Below are 27,220 nucleotides of genomic sequence, written 5' to 3'. Positions count from 1 at the left end.
CAAACTCTTAGTTAATGCTCTATTTTTTATATGAACTAGACATACATGTGAAATATTGTTTGTGTAAGCTATGTTGCTTAGTTTTTTTATGTCCATGGCTAGATGTGATCCTTGTCTTGGTAAGTTCTTAAGTGGGACAAGTTGAGCTTGGACATGAGTGCCCTAAGATGAGTTATAGGAAATTATTAGGTGAACAAGGCATAATCTACTTGTATTATGTGCAATTGGTCTAGTTATTGCAACTGAAGCAGACCAATGTCACATGAACTGCAGTAGCTAAGGACTTGATTGGGTTCCCAAGTCGTGAAAAAATGTAAGGCTAGTTGTGAGGGTGTGAGTGCCAAGGCATGCTAGGGAATGCTAACATGTGCCAGATAGTGTAAAGGCATGTCAAATATGCTAAATGTGCCAAGTGCTAAGGCATGCCAAGATGTGCAAGGGTGTCATAATATATGCATGACTTGAAAACCAATAATTACTTGTCAACTTCAAAAATCCATTTCTCCTCAACGAAAACTCAGAATTAGATGATTCGCATTGTGTTAGAATCATCCTGATGAGCACTATCATCCGTATCCATCACATGTCAAAAAATCATCATGGTTTTGGCCCAAACATCGATGGGTGGAAAACCCCATACTTGGGTTCCAAGCCCCCAAGCCTGCTTGTGGCGCTTTGACCTCCAACACTCAAACACTAGGGCTTGGAGTACCTCCCAAGCTACACAAAAAATCAACATCGCATACTTCCAAATGAAATTTCTACCGATCATGGTTTTGGATGTTGTCTCCCCACCAATGTTTGCAGTTTATGTGAGATGCACTGATCAAAGCTTAGATGCAGACGTTAGGTAGCTTGGATGAGTCTTAAATCCCACTGGCACCAACTCTAACCACAACTCCATTGTCAAAGATAAAATAATTTTCCTTGGAGTTGAATTTGGGTTTTCAAGCTAAATCATTTAGAGTTGAAGTTGGGTTGTCAAGCTAAAGCAGAGGAGAGGTTGTGCACCCTGCTAAGAAGTCTAGAGCTACAACTAAATCTGAAGGTAGCTGTTGATTTTTCTCAGGAGAAGAATAAGAAGACTAACAAGTGTCTCGTTCCTTATACACCACACCAACATGCACACATCCATCTAGCCCTCTTCAGTGTTTCCATGGTTATAGGTAGCATTTAATGTTTATAAACTAATGTTAGCATTAGTTTCAAATCTTGGAAATACGAATCAAATAAATGCATGGAACAGAGATATTATATGAATAATATCAATGATATGGTTTGTATTCCTTGGGAAGAGGCCAAATAATACCATCAAATATCTTATTGGTCCTCAAAGTTAAATTGATAAATTTATAGGTTGAGAACAATGGTCATTTTATGAACATGGTAAAGTTCATAAAAACTTTGGATTAATATGCACAAGTACTAATGCTAACTAATACAATCGATTACTATAGTCCCATGTCATAGATGACAAGGACTAATAAGAAAAATACTCCCATCTTCATGTCTCATAGATTAAAGTCCAAACTCTAAAGAGAGACTATGAACTACAATGAATTAACAAACTCTCAATGAATTTCTTGCTCTATTGAAATATTTTGAATTTTGTAATTACTTATATATATGGTTGATGCTATTTCTTTTCTAGAGGAAGTGTGTGTTATTCTTTTCCCTTGGAAAAATTCATAATTTTCATTAATGAGGAAAATTACATTTTGCAGATGCCAATGGCATATACTGTACTGTGGGCTAGAAGCCTATCCTGTTGAATATTCAAACTAGATAGAGGTGTACTCCACGCAGGGAGACACTGCTCTGAGCTATGATCTTCAAAATACTTTATGTACTTACTCTACGCAGAGAGTATCAAAAAATAACTGTCATGTGAAAAAATTGCTTGATAAAAAACTTCATATAATATTTATATAAAGACAACAAAAGAAAATATATACAACAAAACTTTATGTCAGCTCCCATTGAGCTTTACTAATCTGATATCTCTATAAAAGGTCTATGATAATACTGATGGAAGGTTCCATCAGTTTGCTCCAGTATGCTCCAAGTTCCTATAGGCCTGTGCGCTGCTTCCTTGGATAGTAGATCGGCAGTTGTGTTCCTCTCCCTGTATATATGTTGACAAGTAAATGTGTCAAATAAATTTATAAGTCTGAAAATTTCTTCCATGATGTGTCTCAGAGTAAAAGCATGACAAATTGTAACTTTGTTAATCCAATTGCATATAGTTTTTGAATCTCCAAATAGCTGTAAGTTTCTGCACTGTTTTTCCAAAGAAAAGTGTATGGTGTATTTTGCTGCTAAAAGCTCAGCAAAATTGTTTGTCCCTCTACCCAAACCCATTTGGATTTTGTAAATATGATTTGATGTAATATGGAGGACAACGCCTCCCCCACATCCAATGTCTTGAGCTGAGCCATCAAAGTATGCCCAGGGGTGGGATTGGTTTATGCTCTCGGGGATGATATGCCTGGGATTTGGATTTGTTTCCTTCTCTAGAATCTATTGGTAGTCTGCTAGGATTTGTGCAGTGATGGCCAGCCAGTGGGGGGAGAATTTTGAAAGATGATTCTGTTTCGGGCAATCCAAATGGCCCAGCAAGTCAGTAAAGGGATGTTTTTTGTTCTTTCCAAGGATACATTGGACCACCATCCCTCCCAGGCTTCCTGAACGGTTGTGCCTTGCCACCTAGGGAGGGAAGGTATATGAGAGTGGATAGTATTCCAAAGCTCCCTTGTGCATGGGCAAGTAAGAAAAAGATGATTCCCAGTTTCATTGTTTGCTTTGCAAAGGCCGCACTAGAAGGGTCCGTGAAAAGAACTTTTGATCAAATTTTCTCCTGCTGGGATTTTGTGACGCAAAATGGTCCACATGAGGAGCCTGGACCTGGGTGGTGCTTTAAGTTTCCATATGCTTCTCCACCAAGGTTCACACTGCAGTGGTTTCAGAGAGTTTATAAGAGTTATGTATCCCTCCTTAGGTGAGTATTTCCCATGCTTCACATGTGCCCAGATAAGCTCATCCTCCCCTTCCTGTATCCTAATATGGGATTCCGTGAGTGCCTCCGTGTATTCCTTCCAATGCTGCTGCCATTGTCGAGGGATCTATAAAGTCCTTCCAGATTTCCAAGCTTGTTGTAAAAATGTAGAGCGGCCATTGTCTGCTATTTGGTTAAGGTGTGAGATCCCTCTGGAAGTGAGGTATGTTCTGAGCTCCTATGGGAGTCTGTGAGCGTTCCCACATCCAATCCAAGGGTCCATCCCTATTTTAACAGCTTCTCCTGACTGTATTCTCCATGTGAGTCCATCCTTGATAAGGGGCATAGCTTGTAGGACAGCTTTCCATATGTTCGATTTTCTAGCTTGTGTCCACTGAGGTTGTCGAATCCAGTCCATAATATTTAAAGGAGCTATGTATTTAGATGTGGCCACTTTAGTCCACAGGCTGAAAGAAGTGACTAGCTGCCACCCTAGTTTGGCCGCCATGGCTGTGGAGAAAGAGTCTAGTCTTTTTATACCCCATCCTCCCCACTTCTTTGGGAGTGCCAAAGAGTCCCAATTTGACCAGGCGAAGATCCTTTCGGGTTGGTTTCCTCTCCACAGGAACCTGCAACATAGGTTTTTTATTTTGGACAGTATTCCTTTAGGAATCCATGCTAAAGACATCCAGTAGACTGGAGTTGCTTCCAACACTGCTTTTATGAGTATCAGTCTTCCTGCTCTTGATAAATATTTTAGATACCAGATGTTTAGCCTTTTCTCCAGTTTGGTTATGAGCCAGATCCAATCAACAATCCTATAACCATGCGGTTTTAATCTATAGCCCAGATATTTTAATCCCTCGTCCAGTTGCAGTAGATTATAGGGGAATCTTCTCAGGGCATACTGGACCTCGTATGGAGTGCATCCTATAGCCGTTATAGAGGATTTTCCATTGTTAACCATCATGCCAGTGGCTGCTAGGAATATAGTGAATGTATTGAGAAGTGCAGTCACATCTCCTATACTCCCATTTAGGAAAAGTAGCACATCATCCACAAAGAGCAGGTGCGTTAATGTGCATCCTTCAGTGATGCGGATCCCCCTTATCCTACCTCTTCGATGTTCCTCCTTTATCAAAAAACTAAGACCTTCCATGATGAGTAAGAAGAGGAGTGGGGACAAAGGACATCTTTGCCTGATGTCTCTTTCAAAATGGAAGAAAGGTGAGGCCGCACCATTTACGAGAACACTGTATGATACATTAGTGATACAGCTCATAATCCATCTTATGAATTAAAATGGGAAACCTAGACCCGTGCGTTAAGAAAATTATGAGATATAGCCAGTTGAATCTATAAAAGGCTTTCGGGAGGTCAACTTTCAGGACCATACCCTTTAGCTTGTGGGTCTGGATAGAATGTAGGATCTCTTGTGTCATTCCAACTGCTTCATGTATTTGTCTATTTTGTAAAAATGTAAATTGTTCAGCTGAGATATGGTTGGATAAGATTGGTCGGAGTCGATTTGCTATAATCTTGGAGATGATATTGTAGATACAATTACATAAGGATATGGGCCGGAAATCATTGAAAGATGTGGGGTTGTCTGATTTGGGAATAAGGGCAATAAAGGTTGAGTTGAAGGCCTCATACATTCTTCCAGAGGTTCTGCATTCCTCTATAACTTGTAATAGGTCCCCCCCCTAAGGTATCAAAAAAAGCCAGATAGAATTCCACATTCCAGCCATCCGGACCAGGGCTTTTATCTCGCTTAAACCATTTGAGAGTGTCCTCCAGTTCCCTCAGGGAGACCTCCTTTATCAAATCCCCTCTTTCTTCTTGTTCTACAAACCTTGGGAATAGTTGGGCTATCTTCATTATGTCTCCCAGGGTGGCATTTGGTGGTGACTTATAAATGTTACTGAAGTGGGTAGAGGCCATAACTGCCAGCCAGGGGAAGGTGTTCACTGGTTCTCCATGCTTATCTAATAGCTGCCAAATAGTATTGATAACTTTCCTCCCATTTGCAAATTTATGGTAGAACTTGGTATTGTCATCCCCTTCCTTCACCTAGATGGCTTTGCCTCTCAGTCTCCAGCCCTCTTCTCCGTCCTTCACAATCGGGTTTCTCTTACCCAGCAGAGAGGTTATCTACTCTTTGTGCTCAGGGGAGGAGAAGATTCCTTCATGGTCATTTTCATACTTCTCAATGGCTTCTTCAGTTTGTTTGAGAGTATGGTCTTCCTGCTTTCTCTTCTTATGAGCCCATTTCTTAGAGAGGCTCTTGAGTTCTTTAAGGATTTTTTAAAATCCTTCTGATATAGTCCTTTCTACCACTGGGGGATGATTCCTCCAGTAATTTGTGACAATATAGATATATTCAGCATCCCTCAGCCAAGCTGCATTAAATTTGAAAGGACCTTTAGGCTTGTTCATTCCTCCTCTGATTTCCAAATAGATTGGCCTATGGTATGCTATTCCTCCAGAGCCCACCCACTGCCTATATCCCAGTCCCAAGGTTAACATATGCTCCTTAATGAGATATCTATCAAGTCTTCTAGAGAGAGTGTTAGCTCCTAATCTGTTGTTCCTCCAAGTGGGCAATATTTTTAGAGAGGGGATGTCTATGAGATTGTGATCCTCTAGTTTGGCCTCGAAAAAATCTAAGAGGATATCCCTTTGGGCATTGTGTCCACATGATTCCGCATAACTGATGGAGAAGTTTAGATCCCCCCCCCCAAAGACGAGATTATCCTTTTGAAGAATGTGAGAGTCAAGGAATCTGCTCCAGAATTCCTGTCTGTTATGACAAGGGCCATATATATTTAAGATCTTGAGCTCAATATCGAGTTTTGAGGAGTATATATTAGCTCCTATGTCACCCAAACTCCCCCACACATTACAGATTCTGATATATCGGTTTTTTACTCCTATCCCAAGACCCCTGACCTCCCTGATGCATCAAGCGTATGGAAAGTCCATCTAGGTATCCAGGTTTCTAGGAGGTGGGTAATGACACACCCCTGACCTAAGGTTTCTTGTAAAAAAGGACTATCAACACGTTCCACTGAGAGCAGTCTCCTCATGGCTAATTTTTTTGCAGGGCTAGCCAACCCTCTACAATTGAAGGAGAGAAGTTTCATGGAGGAGGGGGCTCTTGGGTATTCACTGCTCTAAGTACCCGATCAATGGCCTATTGTTTTCCAAAAACAATCTCTTCCCCTGCTTGTACCTTAGCTTTGGATAGGGAGGATGGTCTACCTCTATTCAATTTTAACGGAGGGGGAGAGTTGATGAGGCCGATACCTAGAGAGTCAGGGGCCTGTGAGAGAACCTGGCTCTGGTGGGGTATCTGAAAGGAAGAGGGCAGGAATGAGAGGGTGGATCAAGTAATTGGGAATTTGGGGGAGGATTTTCAGGGAAAGAGGGTTGAGTGTAGGAGATGGTGGGGGAGGGGGGTTTGATAGGAAATTCCATGGCCTTGGGGGGAATAAAGGTGTGAGAGGAAAGCTGTACTGAATTGAAATCTTCATAACAAATTTCAGTTTCGTGCATAGATGCATTAGAGTAAACAGAGGAGGAGTTTGTAGTTGACATACTCGTGGAGAACGCCGCCTCAGCAGTTGCCCTTGCTCTGGTAAGAGGTGGAGAGGGTGCTCTGATGGGTGCCTTTCCCTGCTTCTTTCTGGTCTCTTTTGAGGGCACAGGTAATGCATCAGCTTGTGCCCGATTTGCAACCTCTCCCCCCTTAGAGGGGATTTTATGAGCTTGTGCTTTTTTCTGCATTATATCCTTCTCCCCGTCTCCTACCCTTTCCTTCTTATTCAACAAACAATATTTGTACAGGTGTCCCACCTTATGACAACGTCTGCAACAGAAAGGGACACCTTTGTAGTCTAGGGTTTTCTTACGGGAGAAGGATTTCCACTGTAAAGTAATGTGCTCCTGAAGACCGCCCCGAGTATCCAAGTGAACGAGAATCCTGGCATATGCCATCATACCTGAGCTTAGGTATGTTTTGTCGTGATCGAGATAGGTGCCCAGAGTGTTTCCTATGTGTCGGAAAATATCCTCTGACCAGAATTGCAGGGGCAGTCCTGGTAGCTGAACCCATATAGGGTCAACTCCTATCTGTTCTTTCGCGAGGTCGAAAAGAGGGTTCCATCGCCGAAGGAGAACTGTAGCATGCTCAAAATGCTAGAAAGACGACATGACCCAGTTTGTGTGCTCGGCTCTGGCAAAATGCAGAGCAAACCATCCTATAACAAAGGTTTTTACGGTTGGGAGATCTGCCAGGTGCTGCCCCCAAACCTCCAAGGTCCATATCTTAAGCCTAGTCGCTGTGTAACTACAACCGTGAATTCTTCCTACCAGAACTCGGTTCATCGTGTCCATGGTGTCACCCCATTGAATTTTCTCCCTGAGTCTGAGAATGACATCCTCACTTCGGACCTTGAAGCACTTCCTCTTCTTTCCCATTTGCGATGACACTTCAGGGTCTTCTGTATTATCCCCTAGCTATTTAGGGTTTGGGTCAGGGGTTTTAGGGCGAGGGAGATCGGCTGCTAGAATCAATTCCAAGAGAGGGCATACTACTGCGTAACTACCAGATGGATGCGCCTCAGGTACCGGAACTTGTGGAATTTCCTAGGCCGAAATGTGGGTTCTTAGAGGGGTGGATGAAGATTCCCCAGGGTGAGATGAGAGGGGGGTTTGAGAGCTAGCTGCCTTAGGATTTTTTTGGAGGCAGGCATAGACAAAAGTGGAAGGTGAGAGTGACTACGGTAGCGAGGGAGGAAACGGCGAGATCGGAGGAGGCTCCGAGAAAGTGACAGTGGAGAAGGAAGGTCCAAAATGGAAGGAAGACCCTTAATGGTAGCCGACAGGTTGCAACAGAAAGGAAGGATGTCATCTGCGGCGGAGCGAGGGGTTTGCCAGATATTGACATTCTCCAACGGGTATTCTGAGTAGTCTACTAGGTCAAGTTCCATACCTGTTCCAATGTGCTCTCCACTAGTTACCTCCAGGACCATCGTAACCGTCGCCACAGGTAGGGTATCAGAATTCGGTGGGAACACAGTGAAACGGGGAGGAGACAGTAACAGCGCTATTACGAAGTGATCAACGAGTAACGAATGCCGGGAACCACTGCGGGTGATGCAACCGGAGGAGAGAGCAGATGTCAACAACTAGTAGGTAGGTGGGGTGAGTAGGGAGCCCTCGTGTCACCATCAGCTGAAACAAACCTAACCCTTTTCAGAAAACCTCCACAGCGCCATTCTATCCAATAAAGAAGATCTCAATTGTTGATCACTGACTATGTTATGTGATAATCTTAAGTGTTGGTAGTGGGTCCAGTTTGAAAATTTGTTGAAACGTGGCCTACAAGTTGTGATGTGTTGTAGCAAGTGGATCCAAGATGAAAATTTATGAAATGTAGTCCCTGAAGTTGTTGAGGGTTGGAGCCTTCCGTGAGGGAGTTCTAGAGGAAGTGTGTGTTTAGTGCTCTCTAAATATGTTATTTAATAAAGTATCTCTAGTGTTCCTGAGGGTTTTCAAGGAATCTCGAGTGAGGGATGTTACATGCAGCAACTCTTTAACGCTTTCTCTATCCCACTTGCATAATTTGTTGTTATGTTTCAACATGCTTTGTTTGATTGATGTTGTGGAAAATCTAATAGATCCTTTTCAATAACCTCTTCAACATAAGTGTGGATGCAACCTCAACCATGAGTGAGAATGATGAGTCACGAAGATAGGGTCAGTTTTGAGACTCTCCTTCAAAGGATCTAGCTCTGGCCATATGGAATTTACTAGGCTTCACTCATCATCTTTGAACATTGTTATTCTCCCGTCATGGGGTTTAAGCACATAACCATTGAATGTAATCAGTAAAGTTTCTTTAATTAATTATCACATCAATAGCTCGGAAAATAGATTTTTGGGGCTCTGCACAGTGAGTCTAGCAGGGAAAATAGTTTTTCAAGGCTTTGCATGGTGAGTCCACTCCAAGGGTTCCTCTGGTGTGGAGATGGTAAGGCCATGGGTCTTTGTCAAATCTCTAATAAATCGAGAGACTCCCAAAACTCCATCCTTGCGCAAATCTTGGCTGAACAAATGTGGGACCAACAATGCCTATTTCTATAAATCCTCCTTACCCAACAATAACATTCCTAACAACAACTAAAAATATGGATTTTTTTAGTATTATTGTGCATCGATTCATATTTACTTTCATGGCAGGTCTTCAACGTTCATTGTGGAAAGAGCTACAGATTGCAATGGATCAACTACTTGAGAGTTGATATCAAGTGAGGTAGTTTTAGTCCAAATGAATAAAAGCTTATCATTCATTTGCATACCATTTTTAGAAACAGGTTGGTTTAAGTTTCATCGATTTATTAGTTCTTGGTGGTGCATTAAAGGATTGACATTAAGATATATTTTGATGGATTAAATATGTGCAGGTGGGCATACATAGCATTCCATCCACCTAGAAGAATAGATAATGATATTTAAAATTACTAGAACTCTTGGATAAAGAAAGAGATTTTGAAGGGGGAGATAATCTCAAAGAATATTGAGGCTTCCAAGGTAAATATTAATTTTCCATAGTTCTTGTTCAAAGAATCTGCATCTCTCAGCAATGAGAGTAAGCTGCTAAAAATTCAAGAATTTTAACCATCTCTAGAAACAAAAAATGTAAGAACCATAATTTGCAATATATATTACAATGGAACAATGATCTATAGGTTCAAGGACTCCCAGTTTCAAATACATTGCATGGCTACAACAACTTGAACCCAATTGAAGGTTCCTTTTGTTATAATCCAAATTCAGAAAAAAGTAATGGACTTACACTACATCATCCATGAATAAGAGTGACTACATGAGATCCCCGAATATGGCACTGTTAATTTATTCTCATCATGAAACATTGGATCCTGTTGATCATGCTAACATAGCTAGATTGTTGGAATCTGGTTCCAACTATAATGGGGTTGTTTTAGGATATTTCAAGTGCTTATACAACGGTGAACATTATAACCATGGCACTCAAAATAGTTGCAGATATTTTCCTCCACTTTATGATGCCAGTGAATAATCTACAACCATTGGCTTAAAAGATAGTGAGAACAATTCACTAAGATATATGGAGAAAAACCAAAAAAATGAGATCAATATAGCCCAAGAAACATGAGCATAAAATGTGAACAAAGTAATTTAAGATGCAAGAAGTGGAAACAATGATATAACCAATAAATTGAAGATAATAAGCCAAACACTAGGAACAGAGCATTTGTCAACATATAAATTTTTTCACTACCTCATTGTCCACTCTAGGAAAGGTCTTTCTTGAATATATAGAAGCTTCATTTACATCAAAATATGCAAGCCAAATCATGAATTAATTTAGATAGACTTACAAATTTTAACCAAATTATCTAGAATATAAAACATTAGTATGAAAACAATGATTAAATGGGAAGAGGGGTAGATTTTAAATGTGTGTAAGAACCAACTCTTGAGTTCAAAAACCTAGATTGTAGTTATACCGTCATCCAAGGTCTTCATGCATAGCTCACTAAAGGTGTATCAAGAGGCTATTAGTCTCTTAGCTATAGAATTAGATTGTTTTATTTGTAACTTAGAGAAATGGAAAAGTTGTGGAGACAAGCTGCATTCTTCTTTCTTCACTAGGCCATGACAAATGAATAAAGCAAATAGTATCAACCCCTTGGAAAAGGAAAGTTGAGAAAAACAAATGTCATGAACAAATAAAGAATATAATGAGCTGAAGGGATAAAAATCATACCACCCATAACAAACCTTTCCATCCAAATATTATTCTATGTTGGGCCACAACAAAACATTTCGATGGAAAATTAAAGTAGCCTACTACTAAAAAGTAAATTCCAACCCCAACTTGTTGTTCCACTTCTAATTTTACCCAAAATTACCTCATATTTAAAGGTATCACCATATCTTAAACCAAACAAAATTAAAAAAAGATATCCTTTGGAGAAACAGTATCATCAAACGAAATTGAACCATACATATTAATGAATCTTATTTTATATATTAATACTAGGATGAACCTATTTTTCTATTGGAAAGAGAGAAAAGTTCATATACACTAACAAATCCTTATACATTACCTGCATTCGAATGAGTTAACAAAAATCTATGGCACCACGAGAGCAATGATATTATGTTTTTGGTAGAGATATTTCATCTCTTCCTCCAACACCAAGATTATTCTTGTCTATTGCAATAAAAATGGAAATCCCCAATGGAGATCATTTCCTTCACAACTATTCCATTTCTACTAGTGTATTGGGCATAAAATTGAACTCTTTTCCACTAGAGATATTAGATTCCATTTCATTGAGCTACAGTGATAGGTCAGAGCTATGAATAGCTCACTAAAGGTGTATCAAGAGGCTATTAGTCTATTGGCTATATAATTGGACTCTTTTTATTTGTAACTTAGCAAAATGGAAAAATTGTGGAGACAAGCTCCATTCTTCTTCTTTCACTGGGCCATGTAAAATAAATGAAGAAAATAGTCTCAAGCTCTTAGAGAAGGAAGGTTGAGAACAAAAACTAGCATGAACAAACAAAGAATCCAATGAGATGAGTCGAGAGGGGTATCCCTTTGTAAACAAGCATCCATAGGCTTGTTAGAGTTAGTATGAATCTTTACTAGAAGTTGAGTATTCTCCACATCACCAACCACATCCAATGGAAAGGTACCAACCCCTACAATACAAATGATGTCTCCAAATAAGGTGCAGTCAATACCAATAATATCATGTTTTGAATCTATTCTCAAACTTAAATTCCCTGAACTCTATGCAAAGAGGTCATCATCAACTACAATCATACAAACTAAATCACACATGTTATTCATTTATTTATTGGAAGCTTCACCATCATCAACAAGGTCTATTGTTGGATTCATCAATTCATAACTCACTTTGCAATCACCATCCACATGTGTCTCACCACTGAAGTCCCACTGCACAACTGACCTTCCACTAGATCCTCCAATATTTGGAACTAGTTTAACTGAAAACAACTTGAGATAACTGACTTTGGTTGCTACAAATTAGAAATCCCACATGCTTAACTAAACTCTATCTCCTCCAACTCAAATTTAGTAAGTAAATCTGGTGACACAAGCCATGTCACACAAGTTAACTGCATCCAAGTTGTCTATTGATGTGGAAATTCAAATTTTATCAATTTAATCAAGGCAAAATCAAATTGAGAATTTATTTCTCCATTTTTCAACACTCCCTCTCAACAAGAAAGGGATTATCAACCACCCTTATCCTGCACTTGCGAAACTCAAACTTCCCTCTTGACAAAGTTTTTTTCAAAATGCGAGCATCTTGTTCCTCTATCGGAATGTAGTGTAGCAACATTATCCGCCTTTGCACACAGTCCCATAAATGGTGATACCAAATATCTATATGCGTGGATCCATCGTGAAATATAGGACTCTCAGAGAGTTTGATGTAACTCGGATTATCACAGTAGATCACAGTTGGATCCATCATCTGACTAAATAATCCAATAAGTATCTTTCTTATCCATATTGTCTCACATGTTTCTTGACTTGTAGCCATGTATTCTACTTCTGCCGAGCTGAGTGCCACATATTTTTGCTTCCAGTTGTACCAAGAAATAGCTGCAAACCCAACACTGAAAATTCCACCTGATGTACTCTTTCGGGCTTATGGACTTTGCACCCAATTTGCATCTATGAAGCTACACAACTTCACTCCCTCTTCCCGTCTATACCATAGTCCAAATTGGGTAGTGCCTCTAAGGTACCATAAAACATGCTTAACTCCCTTCCAAAATAATTTGGTTGGCCTAACTATAACTTGGCTTAGCTGGTTTATTGCATAGCACATATATGGTCATGTGTTCACAAGATACATGAGTGAGCCCACTGGTTGTTGATAAATGGTAGCATCCACTTCTTCACTTGAAGTGACATCCTCCTTCCTCCAGTTGTTTGCTAGAGGTGTCTTTGTGGGTTTACATCTCTCCATGCATAATCTTTGTAGTATCTCATTTTCATACCTTTCTTGAGAGACAAAAATTCCCTGTAGTCTTCCCATACTTCCAACCAGAGGAAGCACTCCATGAGACCCACGTTCTGCATTTCAAATAACCTTGCAAGGTCCACCCTGCAAGATATGATCAACTTCTCATCATTAATTAAAATCAAATCAACAACATATAAGACAATAATAAGAAATTTACCTTCTATTAAGATGTGATTGAGGTTTGCATCCGCTTCAATTTTGGTGAAGCCCAAACCGGTGAGATAACTATCGATCCTAGTGTACCAAGAACAGGGTGCTTGTTTGAAACCATACAATGCTCGCTTGAGTCTGCACACATGAGACTCTCATTCAAATGTCTCAAAATTTTCTGGTTGTTTGATGTATATCTCCTCCTTAGTAACCCTATTGAGAAATGTTGTTTTTACATCCATTTGGTGGATCTTCCACCCCATTTGCATAGCCAAAGAAAGAATTGATCTAATAGATGAGTACCTTGCTACAGGAGAAAAGGTATGCTCATAGTCAATTCTTAAATTGATATGTTTTTGTCTTAATTGTTAATTGTCTTAAATGGGTTTCGTCTTAAGTGGCCATTGTCTTAAATATAAAGTTTTGTCTTAAAATATTTTTGTCTCAAACTGTTTTTGTCTTAAATATAAAGTTGTCTTAAAATAATTTTGTCTTAAACTGTTTTTGTCTTAAATATAAAGTTTTGTCTTAAAATATTTTTGTCTCAAACTATTTTTGTCTTAAATATAAAGTTTGTCTTAAACTATTTTTGTCTCAAATACTTTTTGTCTTAAACTCTTTTTGTCTTAAATATAGAGCTTTGTCTTTAAATATTTTTGTTTCAAATTGTTTTTGTCTTAAATTTTATATTTAAAACAATTCAATTGATATTAAATTTTAATGTAAAATAACTAAAATAAAAAACCACTTTTGAGAGAAAAAAATTTCTTATGTCTTAAAAAAAATGTCTTAAAACTACCCTTGTGTAGTTGTGCGTCTTTTATATCAATTGTAATTTAAAATTAGACAATTTGGAGTGAATTGTTTGACCTTTTTCCTCGTTATCAAATTTCGAGATATTCCCGATATATTTAAAATTAGACAATTTGAAGTGAATTGTTTGACCTTTTTCCTCGTTATCAAATTTCGAGATATTCCCGATATCTATCGACTCAAAGAGAAATACATAAACTCCCAAAATCTTCGCCCTATTTCAAAATATCCACGCCGTTGCAGGTCATAAATCTTCGCCCTATTTCACTTCAACATTCTCAATTGACATAGAAATTGTTTCCCCTGAAATGATTTGACAAATAAATGACAAAAGAGAAGGTAGAATTCCACTCGCTCGAAAAACGAAAATGTTAAAGGAAAATTATAAAAATTATAAGGCTTCGTAAAGATATATAAAATCTTCTTAGGACCCTTCCTCACGCCTCATAAAACTTATTTCCTTCTACCTAGTTTATGCTTATGTTAAAAAAGGATAATTATAAATATCATTGTTTGTTCCACTTCCTTTCATCTAATTTATATTAAAATATGATAAATAAAATATAATTGTTTGTTCCATTCATCCTTGACGAAAGCTTCAGTGATACCCGTGGCAACTGGTAACAGACTCGTAAAGAAGAATTCATTCTATTATGTAATGTCAATCTAAACCCCTTAATTATAACCCACTTTTACTCAATGAAGAATTACGGGGTCTCCTTTCCTTGTTGATTTTCAAAGTGCAACGTAGGTGCCTTTTTTTCCAGCTAAAAAACATATGCATCCCCTGTTGGTTATTGTTCTTACGAGATTCCTGTTATAAATAAGGTGCAGTACTAAATGGAAATGGTCAAACAACTGTGTAAGAGAAGAGCAACTTGTATGTAAGAGAACAACTTGTTATTAGTAAGACTTTTTTGATGTTTTTTTTGTCCAAATTTCCAAACACTGTGCCCTAAAAAAAATCTCCTTTGCCAATGGCAAATGTCCATTGAACCTTTTTTATCTCATACTTAACTTTATTGCAGAATTTAAAAATATTTGAAAATATATAATAAGTTAGATTTAGCCACCATCCTTATCTTTATTTAAGATTTTCACTTACCATCGTTACTTTTATTGCAAAATAATTCAAAACGCTACAATCGAATTAAGTTAAGCCATTTCCATTGCAGCCCTGTTCGGAACCCGCCAGCATCACCTTGAAGAGCCCCTTTTTCTTCACGTTAAATCGAAACAACATGGCAATTTCCTGCACGTCGAGAGATCATATCAAATGCGTCACCGCAGTACGACCATCTCAATGAACGGCCTACCAAGATTGAATCACGACACGAAAGAGATGAAATCACACCGATAATTCAACTTAACTCATGTGAAGACAGACGTGAAGCGGAACAGTTGGGGTGACGACCATTTTTGAAAGTCTAATTATGATAAAATCTAGGTTTAAGACATTTTTTTTTAGTAAATTGGACCGGGAAAATTTATAATGGTTATAAATATTGTTTTTAAGTGATTGTTTCAAAATATTGTCTTAAAAAATTATTTTTTATAAGACAATAGAAATTCATTTTTGTTTCTCAAAAGATTATAGTTATCATTAAAAACATATTGTTTTTATAGAGAATATGTTTTTAATCACACTTATTGTATCTTTAAAGATAATAAAAAATTCTGTTTATAAATAAAATATAGAATGTGAATTTTTTTTGTTTATTCAATGATTAATTCATGAACCACCACTTGTTTCTGTAGAGAGAGTATGCTTTTAATCTCACTTATTGTATCTTTAGAAATAATAAAAAGTTTTCATTGCACATAAAATATAGAATATGATTTTTTTTTGTTTATTCAATGATTAAACCACCAATACCGTACTCGCAAGACAGGTACTCTTCCATTAAACTAGCACTTTTTAAAGAAATATGGAAATATAAAAAAAATTACGTTACATGTTGCTGCATCAAGAATTTCAACAGAAATAAAAAATATTAGATAACTAAATATTATAAAGGAAAAAGGAAAAAATGCTTTATCTTAATTGTAGATTTTGTAAATATTTTAAAATCAAAGGAGTGACATCAATATTTTAGAATTGAGATAAGTTCAGCGCTCATCTCGTCACCCTTCTTCACGACGGTCCGTACAGCTCCTCACTGGCTTTGTTGTGAGAGCTTTCTAAACACACACTGAACTCTGAGCTTCCTTGTCAGTTGTAATGCTATCGATGTCTTTATAATATTGATTTAAATATGCTTATTGTAATAACTATCGCGATACGCCTCTTTATATCATATTGGAAAGACGGTGTCAGGTTATTATGGATTAGTTGTAATTACTCTCGGATTAGACATAATATTTCCCAAATTGTTCATAGTTTGTTAATTTTTTTTCAGAAGAAAAAAACCATATAGATTATATTAAGGAAATATAATGGACATTGTATACAGCAAACCAAAAATTCCATATTGCCTGGAGACCCACGGCAGAACAGAGTAAACCATGAAAGAGAGAAATGTACAGAATTTATAGATGTACAGATAGATGGAGAGATTAGTCTCGAGCCAGAAAGAGGCAAAATAAAACCAAAATAAGACCATCTGAAACCATAAGCTCCAGATAGAGCGAGAGCACCATAAGCATAAAGATCCATTCAAGGCTGTGCGGCACCAATGACCACATCCAAGAAACAGAAGAAGAAGAGATCCCTACACATCAGGAGGGATAGATGAATCTGTTATTCGCAGCAAGATAGAAGCAAGTGGAATTCTGAGATCTTGAAAAATACATTTATTTCTCCACTTCCATATGAGCCAGATGACCGAAACAAACATGGAACGAAGAGATATGCATTGCTCACTCCAGCACCTGTAGCCCTCCTGTACAGAAGCAAAAACGCGGTAAGGGAAACAAAAGGATATAGACAATTCATACCAGATTTGCAATGTCTGAGCACATTGAAAAAACATGTGAACATTGGTCTCATGATCCGAGAGACACATGGAACATCGACCCGGCCCGTTCCATCCCTTCTTTTGAAGAACCTCCCAGGAGAGGTTCCTGTTGGAGAAAACCAGCCATGAAAAAAGAATACATTTGAGCGGGCAAGTCACTTTCCACAGTGGCATCAGAAACTTTGACGCTGTGTCATCAGGAAGGCCATCTATCATTGCAGTGTAAATGTCCTTTACCCTTACTGGCTCAGTTGATTTCGAAATAGACCATACCAATTTGTCTTTGTTGCCCATTCGCTGGATGTCTTTGCTTGTTAAATTCTGGATCACCGGGGCCCATATCGTGCTCAAGTGTGGAGGGATCGATAAATCCTCCTCGCCAATCCAAACAGGAGATGAGGATGTCCATTGTTTAATCAACTTTTCCCAAGTAAATATACCTTTTGTTTGGAGAAAGAGTATAAGGCATCTTGGGATCATGAGCTCCAGACCATTGACAATCGGGTCGATACCAATGTAAATGCAGGATCCCGAGTACAACCTCCATCGAAGATTCTGAATGAAGAAAGGTAGAATTTTCCTGAAGCTATTCCATATAGCAGAACCCGTTTTTATACCAAAAGAAGATCTCTGATACCAGAACTCCAGGCTGCGTCCTTTCAGATATCGATTTTGAATAATCTTGCTCCATGGACCAGACCCAAAAATGCCCCTATAGAGCGATTTGCACAGTAAAGCCTTTCCAAAAATTTTCATGTTAAGAAGACCCCAGCCTCCGATATTCTTCGGCCTCGAAATGATTTCCATTTTAACCAGATTTATCTTTGACTGGAAAGATTTTCCTCCCCATAAAAAGTTACCCGCGATGGAGCACATCTTTTTGATAATGGAAGCCGGGAGATGAAACAAATGGGACCAATAGACTGATAATTGTGATAAAACTGACTGAACCAGAATGAATCTTCCGGCAAGAGATAGAAATCTCGCTTCCCAAACAGAGATTTTTTTGAAGAATCTGTCAATTAGCCAGAACCAATCCCGAGTACCATATCCTTTGGCCTTCAGAGAGAAACCCAAATATTTGAATCCGCCCCTAATAGATGACTGTGGAATGCCAAATAAATCGGCAATCCATAAAACAGTGTCATTTTCAGAATCATTATGATACAACATAGATTTAACCTTATTTATCACCAGACCCGATGCCGATTGGAATTTAATGAGAATTTCATGTAAACAATCCCAGGACGCTCTACACAACATGGCAAAGATGAGCACACCATCGACAAATAAGTTGTGTGATAAAGATATATCCTTGCAAATCCTTACCGGCCTGCACCTCTGATCCGACACCACTTTCCTTATTTGATTCCTGAGAGTGTCCATCACGAGAATGAATAACAGTGGCGATAATGGGCAACGTTGTCGGAGGCCTCTTTCAGCTTTGAAAAAGTTAGTTGGAATACCGTTGACAATAATAACGTATTTGACATTTTCAATGCATGCCATAATCCAATTTATGCATTGCGTTCTGAGACCAATCTTTGCCAACAGAATTCGGAGAAAACCCCAGTCGATGCAGTCATATGCTTTGGTCAGATCAATCTTCAGAATGGCAGCGTCGATGTTTTTTGTTAAGATCGAGAAAAGACATTCCTGGGTCATGGCCACTGCATCGAGAATATTTCTGTCCTTGAGAAAGGCATGTTGATGATTTGCAATAAATAAACTTAACACCGTCTTCATCCTTTCCGCAATGATCTTGGAGATGATTTTAAAAAGGATATTACATAAAGCAATCGGCCTGAAGTCATTGAAAGACCTGGATCGATATTTTTTTGGAATCAGAGCAATAAATGTAGCAGTGATGGCACTGTTTATATTTCCAGAAATCCTTGTGGCCTCGACCATCCTTAGCAAATCCTCTTTAAATAAGTCATAAAAATGAGTGAAAAATTCGATGGTCCAGCCATCTGGGCCGGGGCTTTTGTCCTTTTTGAATGCTTTGATAACCGCTTGAAGCTCTTCCTCCTTTATAGGACTGAATAGATTATCATTTGCCTGATCGTTGAACATTACTGGCATGAGATCCACAGCCCATAGGATGTATGATATGTTACTCTGACGACGAGAATATTGTCTCTGGAAGTAGTTGGACGCTTCCGCAGAGATGCCTTGTTGTGAATATATTATGTCACCCTTTTCATCTTTGATGTGCCAAATGGAATTAATATTTCGTCTTGTGTTGGCAACTTTATGAAAATATTTGGTATTACGGTCCCCCTCTCTGAGCCAAAGAGCCCTGCTCTTGAGGCGCCATGTTGCTTCCTCCTCCTGTAAAATCTTTTGTTTGGCTTTCTCTAATGCTGTAATATGAGACCTTTTATCGAAAGACATGCAATCTGCACTGGATGAGTTAAGAACAGAGTTTAACTTCCTTTGAATGTCCGCCAACAATTGTTTGTTTTTTTGTTTCTTGCGAATCTGCCATTCCTTCGAGGTCATCTTTAGAGTCTGAATCTTCTCTCTGAAGGTGGAGAAAAGGGCCATATCCGATTCCATTATGTCCTTCCATTTGTTCCTGATAACATCATTAAAATCTTGATCCTCCAGATGAACTCTGTTAAACTTAAAAGAGTAGCCTAACCTGGGAGTCGCATCTTTCCAGACCAAATAAATGGGCCTGTGGTCGGAGGAATAGTCGAACCCCGTGATAGACATCGGCATGCCCCAAGCATCAATAATTTCTGTCTTAACCACGAAGCGATCCAACCTCTTCGCGATAAAGGCGGCCCCCAGTCTTTTATTGTCCCATGTGGGCATTCTTTTCCTTGGCGGAATGTCCACCAAATTTCTGTTTAAGAATTCTTGTCTGAGCCTTTCCCCCAGAGGATCGTTCCTCCTCCCATCCCCCCATACTTCATCTGCTTCTAATGTAACATTGAGGTCCCCAGCTAATATAAATGATTCCATATCCAGTAACTCAGAGTCGATTAGCCTTTCCTAAAAAGGCAAACGATCCCTGCACGAAGCATATATATTCAGCATGTTGATGGAAAGAGATTGTCCCCTGACAGTTGCTGAAATAAGAATGCCTGCACAACATTTAAATGCCTTTGCATTAATCCATGTGGGATCCCACAACACAGCTAATCCGCCTGATAGACCAGAAGCGTCCGTGGCAACCATATGCCAGTATGGGAACATCCTCCTGAAAAAAGCCAAAGTAACTGATGCAGAATGCATTGTTTCTTGAATGAAAATAATTTTGGGAAGAGCCGAGAAGAAAATGTTCTTGAGCGCCAGATATTTGGGGCCGGCACCCAGGCCCCTTATATTCATGGATATTAAAAAAGTCATGTTGACGGCTGCCCAGTCTCCCATGCTCTAAGGGACTGTGTTCCTATTGATTCCATGATTGGGACCTCCACTAGCGATAGATTTGTAACACCAAGATCGGGGGCGATTGATCTACCTCGGAAATGCCTGCTATCGCCCCTTTTCTTTTTCCGTGTAGTGATGTTCCTTGCTGAATCGGGACTAATGGATGGAAAAGAGGGGGAGGCAGGTTTATGTATGGTGAGTGGTTCCAATACTGAGGGATACCTGAGGAGAAGCGAGTCAAGGTCGCTGTCGGATTTGTTGACAGGCGAACGGTCAGGAGAGTTGGTCAGAGTGGGTGCAGACACCACACCTTTCCCTTTTGATAATGCTGTAGGAGGGGATGCCGGAGATGATGATCGGGGGGGGATTGAAATAGAGTGGGAGCCTACAACAAAGTTGCCCTTTTCTATATGCAACAGACTAAGAACAGGTAGATCGTCTGCGGGCTCAGGTGTTGAAGAGCTTACGAATGTCACATTCCTCGGGTCCTCTCCCCGATCGGTCGAATCTATGAGTTCTGTGTCCTGAGAAGATAGGGAATTACCCTGATTCTTACCATCCGGAACAAATTCCAGATTTCTGTTCTGACTCTTTTGGTGCCCCTTAGATCTGCCTTTAATTCTATATCGACAATTTTTAATGAGATGACCTGTATGATGACATCTTGAGCAACGGAATGGGATCCCCCAGAAATCAAGCCTTTGATTGATTTTTTTCCCATCCCAAGCTATGACAATGTGGTCTGGATATCCACCTTTATAAGGTTTTTCGATCAATATCCAAGCGATCCTCTTATCCTTTTCACCCCTGCACCATGGATCGACATATATAAATTTACCTATGGAGTTGCCAATCTCAGTAAGTGTTTCTATAGTCCACAATTCCAGAGGCAGATTGGGTAACTTGACCCAAATCATACAATTGGAAGGTGTATTTTTGAGAGGGTCGAACCCCAAATACCACCTAGATAGAGCCAGAAAGCTTCGGCCCGATACCCATGGACGCTGGATGATGAACTCCAGATCAGATGACTTTTGGAAGTGGAAAGAATACCAATCTTTCATGAGTCGTGAGATGATCGGAACATATCCAATACTGGGAATCCATTTATCCGCTAGCCAAGTTCGCATTTCCTCATCAGACATTTCAGGGAAATGCCACCTTCCAACCAGCGCTAGAGATTGGAGGCTTTCAATTCGCTTCTTTAAAGAAGTGTTGTTAACTGTGATAGCTTTTGGGGGAGGGACAGTCTTTATCGGGTTCCTGTAATTGTTATAGGTCTGATCGTTCCCCAGAGAGACTCTATTTTTAGATCGGTTCGGATTAATAAGAGGGGTCCCATCAGGTGGGATGGTAGATATAGCGACCCCTTTTTCCGGAATGTGTAACATATCCTCAACTGTGGAGTGCCAGCTGTTTGGTTGGACTGACTTTTCCCTTGCTGACTCAGCCTCGATGGATGCCTGGAAGAGTGCAATGGTGGCAGGTGAGTCCGGACAGTCCATCCCGATGGCACAAGAAGGCTCGAGAGAGCTGACGACAGACGATACAGAAACAATCCTGTACCAAATCTGTCCTTTCGATTCTTTTAGTAATGAGACCTGGAGAAAGAGACTGCCCTTCTGGATGGGGAGGAAAACTGACTGTCCGTATAATGGAATTCCTTCCAAGAGATCCTGTCAGGGCCTATGAATGGAAACAGATAGCGGAGGAGTAAATACCATAGGCCTTTTGGGCTGACGGTTGAGGGAATAAAGAAGTCCGGAATTCCTACCTCATTAAACTCCAGATCTAAAATTGGCAGATCACGCGTTGAGAGCGTTCAGACTAGATGGCAAAGGACACCGGCACTTTTGAAAAACGTTCTAGGATAGGACTTCCATGCAGTAACTGACAGGAATAGGCAGATGAGGAAGATCCCGAGGAGTTATCGGGAGAAAGACCGCCAGAAAATTTTAAAAAATCAGTCGCATAATGGAACCGGAAAAAGGTGTTTCGTTCCAGCCACGCCGGAAAAAACCAGAGTGCAGAGAGACCACACTATTGGCTACTATGGCAGTCTATACAGCAGCAGAAGATGTGGAATATGCACCACCATCCCCCAATCCTAATTCGGAAATCAGAGCATGGTCTGTAAATGTAAAAGGATTCCCTAACTCTATTGAAAAAGGCTATCAGCATTTTTGCATGACTAGCCCGGTCATTTCAGAATCAAACTGAAAACAATATTAAGACCTCTGAAAAAGCTTGCCAGGGTATAATGCCAAATATATTATCCTCAGAAAAACAAATTTGAGAATTACCATAGAGTTAAGTTAATAAGCACTAACCTGAGGAGGAGAAGAGCCACGCGCAGAGTCGCGAACCAAGGAAACCACCAAGCATAAGCCGGTATGTAGTGTTAAATTTAGGAAGCGCTAGTCGTTTTTGTGATAGTTAAAATTAGTGTACTTATTAATGTCATTCTAAGATCGTTAGAGAGATTTTTTCCACAATGTTTAATTTCTATTTATTCACTCTGTTAATTGCCATAGCAGTGTGGTTTTCTCTTCTCTTTCCTAATAGTATTGGAGCAAGAGAAGAGAAACTATCACAGCTAGAGAAACCAAACTATCAAACCCCGAGGAACGGATTTGTTACGAGTGATCAGCGGGGAGGGTGGAAGGGTTGAAACCGCCGTCGTTTGAAAGGGAGCCGCAGTCATCTCTTCTCTCGTTTGCAGACATTGCCGTCCGCCACGAATCACGATCGAGTCCGAGCCGCTGCCCTGAGCCCCCTTCGCGGCGTTCGTGGAGAAGTTAGACTCGTTTGCAGACATTGCCGTCCGCCACGAATCACGATGGAGTCCGAGCCGCTGCCCTGAGCCCCCTTCGCGGCGTTCGTGGAGAAGTTAGAGTGACGTGGAAGTAGCAATTTTTCATAATAAGTATTTCTCGAGCTATTTGATTGGGTTATGTGGCACAAAGTTATTTATTCAGAGCTTGGTTTTTTTTTTCCTTAAACAATGTTGAAAATAAGCGTGGAAGTTGGATTGATGTATAAAAGTTTGGAAAAAGTTGAAAGGGTTATTTTGAAAGATGACTCCGTTAAAAAAAATTGGAAGATGTTTTTAATTAGAAACATGAGTGATTAAGGATTTAAATAATTAAAAAGAGTAAGATTATATTAAAATTATTCAAGAAGAAAAGAGAGTAAAGTATGTCTATAGGGGCTTTGGATTTATGGTGAATGGGTGAACTTTTAAGGCACTCCTTGTGGTAAGTCACTGGTTCAAATTCTTTGTGGAAAACCTACAAAAAAAAAAAAAAAAGAGTAAAATATGAAGAAAAAAAGAGTTATTATAGTGTAAAGTAAATGGTTATGAATTTATTTTTTCCCTAAGTAAAGGAATTATATATATCTATATATATATATATATATATATATATATATATATATATATAAATTTTATTTGTTATTAAATTTTTTATTTTCTAATAAAAATTATGATTTTTTTTATATGACCAAGATTTATAGCATGTTATGTTATATGGGTTTGAAGAACTCTCAAGTTAAGCAATTAGAGTAAAAGAATATTAAAAATTACTCCGAAAAAAAGAGAGTAAAGTATGAAAAAAGAGGGAGTTATCATAGTGTAGAGTAAATAGTCATGAATTTTTTTTTTTTCTCTAAGTAAAGGAATTATATATACATATAAAAAATTTATTTGTTATTTAAGTTTTTATTTTCTAGTAAAAAAAACATGATTTTTTTTTGTCAACAATATGACATTCAAAAGTTTATGGGATGTTATATTGTATGGGTTTGAAGAACCTTCAAGTTAAGCAACTTATAAGGTCTTGATTCAAAATTATAAGGATCAATATTGATTAAACAAGACAGATGACATAGTAGTATTATCTCTTATTGAACAAGGCTTGGATGCTAGATATGGTGAAAAGGGAAACATCACTTTCTGCATCAGTCACATAAAGTTTGAATTGTTGATAAAATGACTATCATAATAAAAAAATATGTATAAAACATGGAAGCTACAATTGTCCTAAACAATATAGTTCAGGAATTGTAGAATAAATCAATGAATTTGTAGAAGATATAGAGCATAATCATGGTGAAAATAGTGAAGCCCACCTTGCAAACACCCATCTGAATGATGAAATTCAAAGTTGAAGATTAAGCTGAAATTGTTTTTGCTGCTAGAACGAAATGTGAGGAGAATGTAGCAATGGAAGTTGTTGAAGGCATAACTGAAAGTATAGTGAATATTGAATTTGATTATGAGGTGGGATTAACAATTTTTAATGAGGGGTGATTAACATTTTTTTTGAGAGGCAACTTGCATTTCCCAAATTTAATGATATTGAAAGTGAATATGGAAAATTTTCCATAACTATAATAGAAAGAAGAAGAAAAAATTAGAGTTGCTGACGCTGTTGTAACAATAGTACATGAAATGAAAGAAAATTAAGATGTTTTTGAGCTTACTAAATTTAATGGAAAAACTTAGTTATATTTTATATAGAAACACATATAGAAAGAAAAAAAGAAAAAAAAAAAACCTAGAAGAAATATTGAAAAAAACACTAGACTAAAGATCAAGATAAGAAAAAAAACATATAAATATAAGATTTGAAACTTAATTCAGGCTTCAATTAATAAATAATAATATTGGTAACTAAATAATATTAGATATAATTACTCTTTAAATTGATAATGTTTTTGGTAATTTACAAGTAGATTTAAATGGGGAAAAATTATTAATATATATAATAATTAAAATTAGTATAACCATTATTGAAATTTTAAAATCCTTTTAAACAATTTCTCGAGAACATTTTGTGATTAGCTATTTTTCCAATTTACATCCATTCAAGTAACTGAAATTTGTGATTATGCAACTCTACTGTATCAAGTATGCATCAACGGTTGTAACAAAGTGGTTTTCTCCTCTGTCCTTCACTATCCTGATCCTTCTTCCATTAAAAACACGTCTGTGTTGTAAGACATGTCCACCGGTGCGTCAGCACTAGATGTGACCAGTCGTTGTCGCCCGGTTGTCGCTTTTCTCCCGTCTCTTCGCAGATGTACTTTCCATCGAGGAGGCGAGACGAGTATGCCCCGCGGAGCTTATGTCAATTGCAGATATATTTTAGGGTCAGGAGAGGTTAAACGAAAATATACAATTATACCCTATTCACGCGATGTACCCAGTTCTTATCACTTTTCTCCCGTCTCTAAACAGATGTTATCACGAAAACTTCATAAAAACAATTCGTTTGACAGTACATTGGCATCTTTTATGTCAATTGCAGATCTTAAAATCGGACAATTCACTCACTCGCGAAAAACGACAACGTTAAAAGAAAATTATAAGGCTTCGTAAATATATATAAAATCTTCTTAGGACCCTTCCTCACGCCTCATAAAACTCATTTCCTCTTAACTAGTTTATGATAAAAAGGGATAATTATAAATATAATTGTTTGCTCCAGTTATCCTTCCTTTTACCTAATTTATATTAAAATATGATAATTAGAAATATAATTGTTTGTTCCATTCATCCTTGATGAAAGCTTCAGTGGTACCCGTGGCAACTGGCAACAGACTCATAAAGCTGAATTCATTCCTTGTAGATTTTTCAAAGCGCAACGTGGGTGCTTTTTTTCCGGCAAAAAAGATATGCATCGTCTGTTGGTTATTGGTCTTACGTGACTCCTGTTATAAATAAGGTGCAGTACTAAATGGAAATGGTCAACTGTTATCCTTAATCGCAGGGATGTGAGAGGACAAATAAAATATGAGCTAGCCCACGCCGAAGAAACATCAAACACTGTCAGTCACCTAAGACATCTTTATCTCATCCTTAACTGTATTGCAGATTTAAAAAACGTTTGAAGATATATAATATAGCTATCATCCTTATCTTTATTGAAGATTTTCACTTACCATCCTTACTTTTATTGCAAAACAATTCAAAACTCTACCATCGAATTAAGTTAAGCCATTTCCATTGGAGCCCTCATCGGAACCCGCCACCATCACCTTGAAGAGTCCCTTTTTCTTCACGTTAAAGCGAAACAACATGGCAATTTCCTCCACGTCGAGAGATCATATCAAATGCGTCAGCGCAGTGGCGACGACCATGTCAATGTACGGCGTACAAAGATTGAATCACGAAAGAGATGAAATCACACCGCTAATTCAACTTAACGCATGCGAAGACAGACGTGAAGAGGAAGAGTTGGGGTGACGACCATTCTTGAAAGTCAAAAAAACGCCCGAGTCTAATAATTATGCTTTTTTGCTTTGAAAGATATGGAAATTTAGGTCATATTTTCAAAAAAAATTCAGAAATTTTTGTAGATTTAAGTAAAAGTTGTTTAGATTTATAAGTTGAGATGTCCTAGAAATTTTTTTCATCGCCATGAATAGTAGAATTCAAATACTGCTTTTACAAAAAAAATTTAAATTTTTTTTTTACCAAAATACGGACCACAACCATCCAGACAACCGTAACTCCCTGAAAAAGCCTGTGTCTACATATGTACTTATTCAACTAGGCTAAGCTTATATTAATAATAACTGTTAGACATCTATAAACCCCTACGTTAGACTCATATGTTGACACGGAAACGTTGTGGAAAGGGCTTACCCGTGACCACCCCCGCGAAATTGTTCACCCGCCACTACCTCGGCCAACTTATGTAGTTTTCCTCTATATAAGCCCGCTGATGTACACTAGTCTCATACATGTCTTAATTTTTCTCTGCCCTTTTCTCGTATATTTCTCAACA

At 38.4% G+C, this 27,220-nt stretch overlaps 1 pseudogene; it reads left to right on the top strand.

Annotated features, from left to right (window-relative positions):
• Positions 1-7,208: 7,208 nt before the first annotated feature.
• On the top strand, positions 7,209-10,199 carry LOC149193239 (uncharacterized; annotated as a pseudogene).
• The last annotated feature ends 17,021 nt before the right edge of the window (positions 10,200-27,220 follow it).

This window comes from Pinus tabuliformis, chromosome 2_2 (genome assembly GCF_031772625.1).
Source record: "Pinus tabuliformis cultivar Carrire ecotype Pingquan chromosome 2_2, CPIR1, whole genome shotgun sequence".
Classification (NCBI taxonomy): Eukaryota; Viridiplantae; Streptophyta; class Pinopsida; order Pinales; family Pinaceae; genus Pinus; species Pinus tabuliformis.
The sequence above is the reverse complement of the archived record's forward strand: the minus strand, read 5'-3'. Positions and strand labels throughout refer to the sequence as shown.